Source organism: Oryctolagus cuniculus, chromosome 7, assembly GCF_964237555.1.
Source record: "Oryctolagus cuniculus chromosome 7, mOryCun1.1, whole genome shotgun sequence".
Taxonomy (NCBI): Eukaryota; Metazoa; Chordata; class Mammalia; order Lagomorpha; family Leporidae; genus Oryctolagus; species Oryctolagus cuniculus.
The window spans coordinates 150,490,654-150,498,929 of record NC_091438.1 but is presented as its reverse complement, the minus strand read 5'-3'; the positions used below and the strand labels follow the sequence as shown (position 1 = coordinate 150,498,929).

General features: G+C 58.5%; 1 long non-coding RNA gene across 1 annotated transcript; it reads right to left on the bottom strand.

Annotated features, from left to right (window-relative positions):
• Positions 1–1,240: 1,240 nt before the first annotated feature.
• Positions 1,241–7,957, bottom strand: LOC103350305 (uncharacterized). Its single transcript, XR_518319.4, has 3 exons — positions 7,603–7,957; positions 5,212–5,315; positions 1,241–4,121 (listed from the first exon to the last, which is right to left on the bottom strand). It is a non-coding gene; the product is annotated as an uncharacterized lncRNA (long non-coding RNA).
• Positions 7,958–8,276: the final 319 nt, after the last annotated feature.

The following is an 8,276-nucleotide window of genomic DNA, read 5'->3' as shown; positions in this document are numbered from 1 at the left end:
AGGTCACTCCCCGAATGCCTGCCGCAGCCAGGACTGGCCACGGCTGATGCTGGAGCCGGGAATTCAATCCAGGCCTCCCACGTGGACGGAGGGCTCCTGGTCACTCAAGCCATCACTGCTGCCTCCCGTAGTCCCCATTAGCAGGAAACAAGAGTCAGGAATTGGAGCAGGATATCGAACACAGGTTCTCCAGTGTGGACACAGCTGTGTCTTAACCACTGAGCTGAGTGCCTGTTCTCGTATAACTTTTCAATGGATCAAGTCCCACTTAAATGTCACTGCACTGAGCCAACACATTGGACATGCACTTGCCCGACACAGGACCTGATGAGGACTCAGAGTGGGCGGGAAGAGCCCTGTGAGTTAGGGAATGGCAGGTGGGGTGAGTACGCGGACCCTTCAAAAAGTGTTGGTACAGGGGCCGGCGCTGTGGCACAGAGGGTTAACGCCCTGGCCTGAAGCACCGGCATCCCATGTGGGTGCCAGTTCTAGTCCCGGCTGCTTCCCTTCCAATCTAGCTCTCTGCTATGGCCTGGGAGAGCTGTGGAAGATGGCCCAAGTCCTTGGGCCCCTGCACCCGTGTGGGAGACCCGGAAGAAACTCCTGGCTCCTGGATTCGGATTGGTGTAGCTCCAGCCGTTTCAGCCATCTACGGAGTGAACCAGCAGATGGAAGACCTCTCTCTCTGTTTCTACCTCTCTCTGTAACTCTGTCTTTCAAATAAATAAAATAAATCTTAAAAAAAAAAAGAAAGTGTTGGTACAAAGTTTGGGTACATGGGGGTCGGCATTGTGGTGCCGTGGGTTAAGTCACCACCTACAACACTGGCTCCTGTAAGAGCACCTGTCCAAGTCCCAGCTGTTCCACTTCTGCTAATGTGCCCGGAAAGACAGTGGAAGATGGCCCAAGTCCTTGGGCCCCTGCATCAACATGAGAGACCCGGAAGAAGCTCCTGGCTCCTGGTTCCTGGCTTTGGATCAGCACAGCTCTGGCCATTGTAGCCAACTTGGGGGTAAACCAGCAGATCAAAGACTCTATCTCTCTCTCTCTGCCTCTGCCTCTCTGTAACTCTGCCTTTCAAATAAGTAAAATAAAATTTGGTACAAAAATACTTGGAAATCCATGCACCGTTTTTGTTTCATAACACACATTGTCCATGAACGTTTTGAAGACCCCTCACATTCATAGATTTCAAAATCTTCTGCACCAAAACAAACCTATCTCTGAATTCCATTTTCCACGAACCTTCTGAAATACCCTTGAATGCCTGGTGCGTCCTGTAGCAGCCTCTTATCTCACTTAGCAATAGCCACTGTCTTTTAACGCCTTTTAATCCAGGTTTCAAAGGACAGCGTGGAAAAGGCACAAGAGGCTGATGGAGGGAAAGACCCAGTCGGCTCCACCACCACTATTTGCATCTGTTGCCCTTTACACGGGCAAGGGCCGCGGACGAGACACTCCTGAGACATAGAGAAAGTGCTCTCGGACTGGGCCCAGGCTGGCCGGGCTGAGCTTGCCAAGGCATGCGGGACCAGCCTGCCAACCTGGCCAAACGCATCAGTCCCACCCTCCAGAAAGTCCAGGGAGTGAGCCACAGACCCCTGCAGCCGACAGAGAGACGGCTCGCTCGCAGTCACCCAGGCTGCCCCTCCCTTCCCGGCAGGAGCAGGGGATAAACTGGGGTGGGGGCTGGGAGTCTCAGACCCTTGGGGATACACCTTAGTGGGGCCGGGTCACCTGGGACTCGGCGTAGCCAGAGACGCCTCCCAGCGGCTTTTGAGTTGCAAGACTGCGTCCGGTAAGCACAAGCTGAATCATAGATCTTAAAAGTGGGCACCGGCATTGGGAACACCCTGCAGCCGTTAGAAATGATCTTCCCCAGAGCTCCTGAGTCAAAGGGTCTGGGGCTGGAGGCTGGGAACCTCTCCTTTATCGTTTTTAACAACCTATTTATTTATTTTTTGTGAAAGGCAGAATTCCTGAGAGGGAGGGAGGGGGGAGGGAGAGTGAGAGAGAGGCCCTCCGTCTGCTGGTTCACGCCACCAATGACTGCGGCAGCCAGGGCTGGGCCAGGCCAAAGCCAGGAGCCAGGAACTCCGTCTGGGTCTCCCACGTGGGTGGCAGGGGCCCAAACACGTCTTTTGAATTCTCTCCTTGGAACAAATCTGCTGCTCTGTGCACTCAAAGAGCGCTGGGTCAGAGGCAGGGAAGCCAAGACCCCCAGCCGCACCCCGGTAAGGGAGGCTGGCGAAGCAGCAGCTTAACCAGCTGTGTCAGGCGCTGGCCCCGTCTTCTCCCTGGGAACCCCGCGTTTAGAGACTCCCCAGCGAGTGCTCAGGAGAGCCAGGCTGGGGACTCCGGGGCTGGCCCATGTACCCCGGCTCCATTCCAAGGCTTGTGTCCCATCATTCTCTCAGTGTCACCTGGCCAGCCCCACCTGTCCGGGGCCCCAATCCCAGCTCGTGTGGAGACGTCAGCACCAGCCTTCCCCACGGCTCTCTGCCAGAGTGACCCCTCCCTCCCTTGGGTTTCTGCAACTCATTCTCTCCCTCAAGTTTTTAATAAGGAAAAAACCACTCCTGTGGGGTAGAAATGGTGGGGGATTCGGAGTCAGAAGTCCCCCGGTGTGCACCTGGGTGGGTTACAATTTCCCCAAGGACCTGTCTCGCCACCCACACAGTGAACCAACGACTTCACAAGGGCTTTGTTGTACATCGTGGGCACAGGCAAGGTTTTGCCACCTGTACAATAGGAACAAATGGCAATTGTAGTTTAGCTACTCCCTGTCTCATGGTGCTGTCCTCCCTCTCTCTGTTCATGCCATAGACCATTCCTGACTGGGCCCTGCACATGCACGATGCAGCCACACTCACTGCCCGGTGCAGGGCGGTGGCTAGGTGCACAGAGAGCTGTCACCTCTGTCTTGCGTTCGGCATGACTGTCTGCTCTCATCAGTGGTGCACCTCTAGGGCCTAAAACGCTGCCTGGCACAGAGCCAGCGCTGTGTGTGCCAATGAATACATTAAAGGGGAGGCTTCTGCAAAGCAACATGGGAGCTGAGGCTTACAGGGCCGGGCAGGAGAGGAGCAGCCTGGGGGAAAGCAGTGCCCTTGTCCCCAAGGCCGTGAGGTCCCTGCTAAGTGTCCCCCTCAGTCCCCAGCAACGGGCTCTACACACACACAGAATGTCAACCTTCCCAGAAGGAAACGGTTAGGGACCTCGTTTTAAAGAGCACAAAAGCAACCCAGCATCACAGGCATAACCCCCCACGTGGGTTATTGGGGTCACCCGGGCCCTGGGGCCGGTCCTCAGTGAGGTGACTCGTGGTGGGGCCAGTCCTGAGAGCTTGGCACGCAGCTCAGGCTCCCTGCAGGGCTCTGAGTGGCGCTGGCAAGCACAGATTAATTCAGTCCATCTGCTCTGGTCCTTGTCCACATATCCAGAGCGAGTGTCTGACTGCCTTAATCAAGGCAGCACATTGTGTGCCGCGAGGGGCTGTGCACACACGTGGGATCCTCTTCCCTAAGTAGTGCACTTGACGCAGGAGCAGAAGCCCAGTCTGCAGGTGCGACGGAAGCCGATGGCCCTCGTGAGGGGCCTCACATCGCAGAGTGACAGCTCCACAAGCTGGCCTCGGGGACCGGATCTCAGAGCGAGCTCTGAGCCCCGGGGACGTCGGGTGAATTGAGACCAGGGTGGTTCATACACACGCGTCTGGGACAGAGGCTGCTGGCAACCTTGAGGTTTTCAGTTCCGTCACTCCATGACCCCCTGGGCTGGGTCTCTGTTGTGATGAGATTTTGCTAACAATGAAGACAACGGCAGAGCCACGAGCAGGAACAGGCTTCTTTCTGCAAAGCTCTCAACTCCGAAGTTCACGGCTATGGAGGCTCCGATGCAGCCAGCGACGCAGCCCTGCTGCACAATTCACACCAGGGCGCAGGTGCGTGAGTGAGGTTCCCCCGCAGCTCGACCACACTGCAGGGCCCCTGGCATGCAGAGAAGCCGCCCCCCGCCTTCATTAATGCTGCTTCTGTGCCTGAAACGGCGCCTGGTCAGGATGGTGCTGCTGTACAAGGGGGTGGTGCAGAGGTTGCTGGACAAGTCCAAGGGCAAGTTCTCTGTAGTATCAGGAAAGGTCAGGTTCAAAGTTCACACAGAATCACCCTGCCGCTACCCCAGCCAGCGGTGCCCCTCCCTCTCCCCAGCTACTGCTCAGTCTCTACCCCCGTTAACCGGGGTACTTTGTTTAATCCTCTGTTTTACCTGAAATTGTCTTCCTTGTGGACATTATCTGTTTATCGGCCATTTCTCCAACCCCAGTATACTAAGGTCCAGGAGAGCCGGGGCCGTGCCTGTCTGTACCCTTGGCATCCAGTGCCAGGCTGAGCCACGTGTGCAGAAGCAATAATGCTCACGGGCTCCGGACACAGCCCTGGTGCGCTGGGTTTGGAGGACGGGAGCTCAGGAGCATTGTCTTAGAGGAAGTGTGATCCCCAGCTCCTGGCAGTGCCTTCTCCAAGCCAGCGCCACTGACCTAAGCTCGCCTGCTGGGAGACGAGAGAAGCCACAGGAAGCCGTGTAAACTGCAAAGGCCGAGGGAGCTCTGTGGGCAGCACGGTCACGGCGGGTGATGAAGTGCACGCCCCCTGGGGCCAGGCCAGCACCCCAGGGCTCCACTCCTGGGCCAGGCCCCTGGTACTTCACCCGCTCTGTGCCTTCCTCTCCCAGTGCTCACGACGAGAGCAGTTATTGGCAACTGAACCAACACTGGAACACAGCACCTGGTGAGCACTCTCGTCAACCACTCGGCAAGGGAGCTTTTATGCCCAGTTTTTAAAACGAGGACGGAGGCACGTGCCGTGTGCTCAAGTGCCATCTTGGAGGAAGAGGACTCTCCTAGCCGCTGGCAGCTCACTAGAGGGCTGTGTGGGCACGGGGTCCACAGTCCTGTGTCCCTGGGTCCTCCTGGTCACTCCACAGCGCCACCTGGTGTGCATACAGGATGGACTCAGCCAGGTTCACATCCACTGTCCAGTCTGCACCTCAGAGGCAGACCCGCCCTGGGTGCTCCTCAGAGCTGGGACGCACGTGGGTCTGACGGGCTGACACTGGGAAGAGGAACTCCCTGGCCGCCACCTCCTGCCCATCACGCAGGCTGCAGGTGAAAACTAATTCTTTTACCCTTTTCAAGCGATGTGTCCTACCCACCTGTCAGACCTCAAGAACACTGCTTGGAGGCCTGGCCTTGCCCTCGGGTTCCATCCTGGTCCAGGCTCCACCTTGGGGACTCTGATCCATCCCGAGAGAGCTCACTGTTCACCAGGGAGACAGACAGGACATGAGCCAGTATGAGGGCAGGGACCAAGAGAAAGCCACACGGCGGAAGTCACCCTGTGTCTGAGCATCACGTGGTGAAACACGACTTTGCTGGGCAGAGAAGGGGGCAGTGGGAAGGGCGCGTCCTGGGCTTGGAGGCAGGTGAGGGAAACGCGGCTGGAACACGTCCTCCCGTGGGAGTGCTCGGTGTGGGGACTGCAGGGCCCAATCCGTTGTGTGAACTCCACCCTGCAGGCCATGGGAAGGCCAGTGGGGGTCCACGACAAGGCTGTGGCACGGCCCAGACCGGAAGTCGGCCTCAGGAGGAACGGCTGCCCAAGGGGCAGATGAGGGTGAGAGCGTCCGGAAGGGGCGGTCCCTAGGGGGCACCCAGGCAGAGGTGGCCGCAGTGTGCAGTACACACTCTGAGCCAGAAAGCAATCAGACGTGATGGGCTGGCGCGTGCGCATTTACAGGCGTGCTACAGTCAGTGCTGCTGCCTTCCCACAACCCACGCGGCCAGCAGGAGGCTGCGGTCCCGCCCCCACACTGTCACCTGAGTCTGACTGGCAGGTGAACAGCATGCCCGGGGTGGGGGGGGACCCCTGCAGTGGCCAAGGGCAACTGTCCTGCCCCTGACCTCTGCCTATTTCCCCACTCACATAAAGGAGCCATCTCCCCTCCATCCAGGTCTGCACATGGGTGGCAGGGCCCAAATACCGCCCAAGTGCATTAGCAAGGAGCTGGAACGGAAGTGGAGCAGCCAGGACTTGAACCGGGTCCCAGCACTGCAGCCAGAAGCTTATCCCCCGTGCCATGACACCTGCCCCTGTTTTGTTGTTCTTTGAACCCAGGGATTTTTTTAAGGCCTCTGTTGTATGCTGTCAGTCTATCAGAAATGTCTGTGACTACGCTGACCACGCAGCCGGGAACGGGGCTCCTGTTGGGAAGTGGAGGACCACAGTTCTTTGTTTCTCTATGAAAAGGCCAAGAGAAGTCTCACCACTGCTGTGGCCTTGGGCGCCCCCATGTGTCCTGAGCAGGAGGGGATCCCGGGGTCAGCGACCCTGCAGATGCCATGCACCAGGGACGGAGTGGGCAGCAGGAAGGAGGCTCAGAGGCCCTTCTGGGGCCCCCAGGGTGCGTGGGAGATGCAGTTCCTCTCTGGTCTTGGGCAAGCAGGGTCAGAGACATGGAGAACACTGCCTGTCTGGCCTCTGGCTCCAGCCCCTGTGGACAGTGGTCTCAGCAGGCCAAATAGGTCTCCAAGCCGCGTGGAGGACCAGCCCCAGGAGTTACTGTCAGTCCCTAGAACTGCCTAGAAGAAGGTTCAGATCTGGATTCCAGAGACACCTTCCCCTGAGGACAGCTGTTCTGCCTGCCCAGGGCCCTGGCGGAAGATGACCCAGAGCTGTGCAGCCAGGGGAAGACGCCAGCCTCTGTGCCAGGACACCTCACCCCCAGCTGCCCTGGCGTGGAAGCCCCTAGCTTTTTTTTTTTTTTTTAAGAAATGAAGATTTATTTATTCATTTGAAAGGCAGCGTGACAGAGAGAAAAGGAGAGACAGAGAAGAAAGAGATCCGTCCACAGGTTCACTCCCCAGAGGGCCGCAGTGGCTGGGGCTGAGCCAGGCCAAAGCCGGGAGCCTGGAGCTCCATCCGGGGCTCCCACGTGGGTGCAGGGATCCAAGCACTTGGGCCACCTTCCGCTGCTTTCCCAGACGCATCAGCAGGGAGCTGGATCGGAAGCGGAGCGGCCGAGCCTGGAACCCCAAGTCCAGTACGGGATGCCAGAGTCGCCAGCATCGCAGGCGGCGGCTTGGCCATCTGTGCCGCAGCGCTGGCCCCGGCCCGTAGCTATTTGGAGCCTCAACTGGCTGAGCTGAAAAAGTAGTAATGTTAACACCGGCTATGCCCCCTTTCCAGAAGCTTCGTGAGGAACAGAGAGAGAACAAGTTTGGAAAAGCACGTTGTGGACCAGAGCCTGTGCCCTTGCGGGGTCGGGAACCTCAGGGTCGCTGTGGCTGCCAGGGGCCGGGGCCTCCAGATGCGGCACCAAGGGCTCGTGGGACTCCACTGGTTTCCCAGCAGCTCTGGCTGAGCCCCAAAGCCTCCTGCTCCTGCCGGGCTATCCCTGCGGGGGAGGCCTGTGTGTGGATCTCAGCTGCAGGTTCCCAGCCCTTCACCTCTGGCTGGGCAAAGCTTTGCAAGGTGAGCTCTCGAAAAACAAAAACACTCCCTACCCCCACCCCTGCCTGTGCCAAGAGATACCCAGTGTCCTCACCGTGCAGGGGAAGCCCAAATCCAGTCTGAAAAGAAGCAAGTGGCGTCCTCTCTCATGGCTCTCAGAGGAAGGTCAGAGCCACGGGGCCCTGAACCCCCGCCGAGGCCAAGGCCGGCCGTCTCAGAAGGCACGGGCAGGGCAACCAGGTGGCCATCGGCCCAGATACAGAAAGACAACCTTGCCCCGGACTCTGCCTCCAGAAGGGAGGCACGTGGTGCCCTCGCGAAGCGGTTTCCTGGCTGAGCGCTGACCTATCTGGCCGTCCCTGGCCGCACAGGTAATTGTCCACCACGGGGGGCCTGCTCCTGGCCACCATCCGCCCACGGGTTGTCAGCCTGCTCATTGGCTTCCAGGAGCTCTGCTGAATCCGTGCCTGGGATCCGTCCCCGGCGTCCCTGGGCAAACTCCAGGGAACAGACACCCCCAAAGGGCGTTCCCCCGCCCCACCACACAACCCAGCTCTGAACTTTGTTCTTGAAGCCCGTTTGTGACCACGTGGGAATGGAGGAGGGGGTGCAGGGGGAACAGGAGGGGAAGGCAGCAGGTCAACCCGATGGAGGAGGGTTCCCTCTGTCTCTCTCCTCTCTTTCTCCCCCTCCCTCCCCTCTTTTTCTTTCCTTTGTTCTTTTTTCTCTCTCCCTTCTTTCTCTCCCTCTCCCATTCTTCCCGCTCTT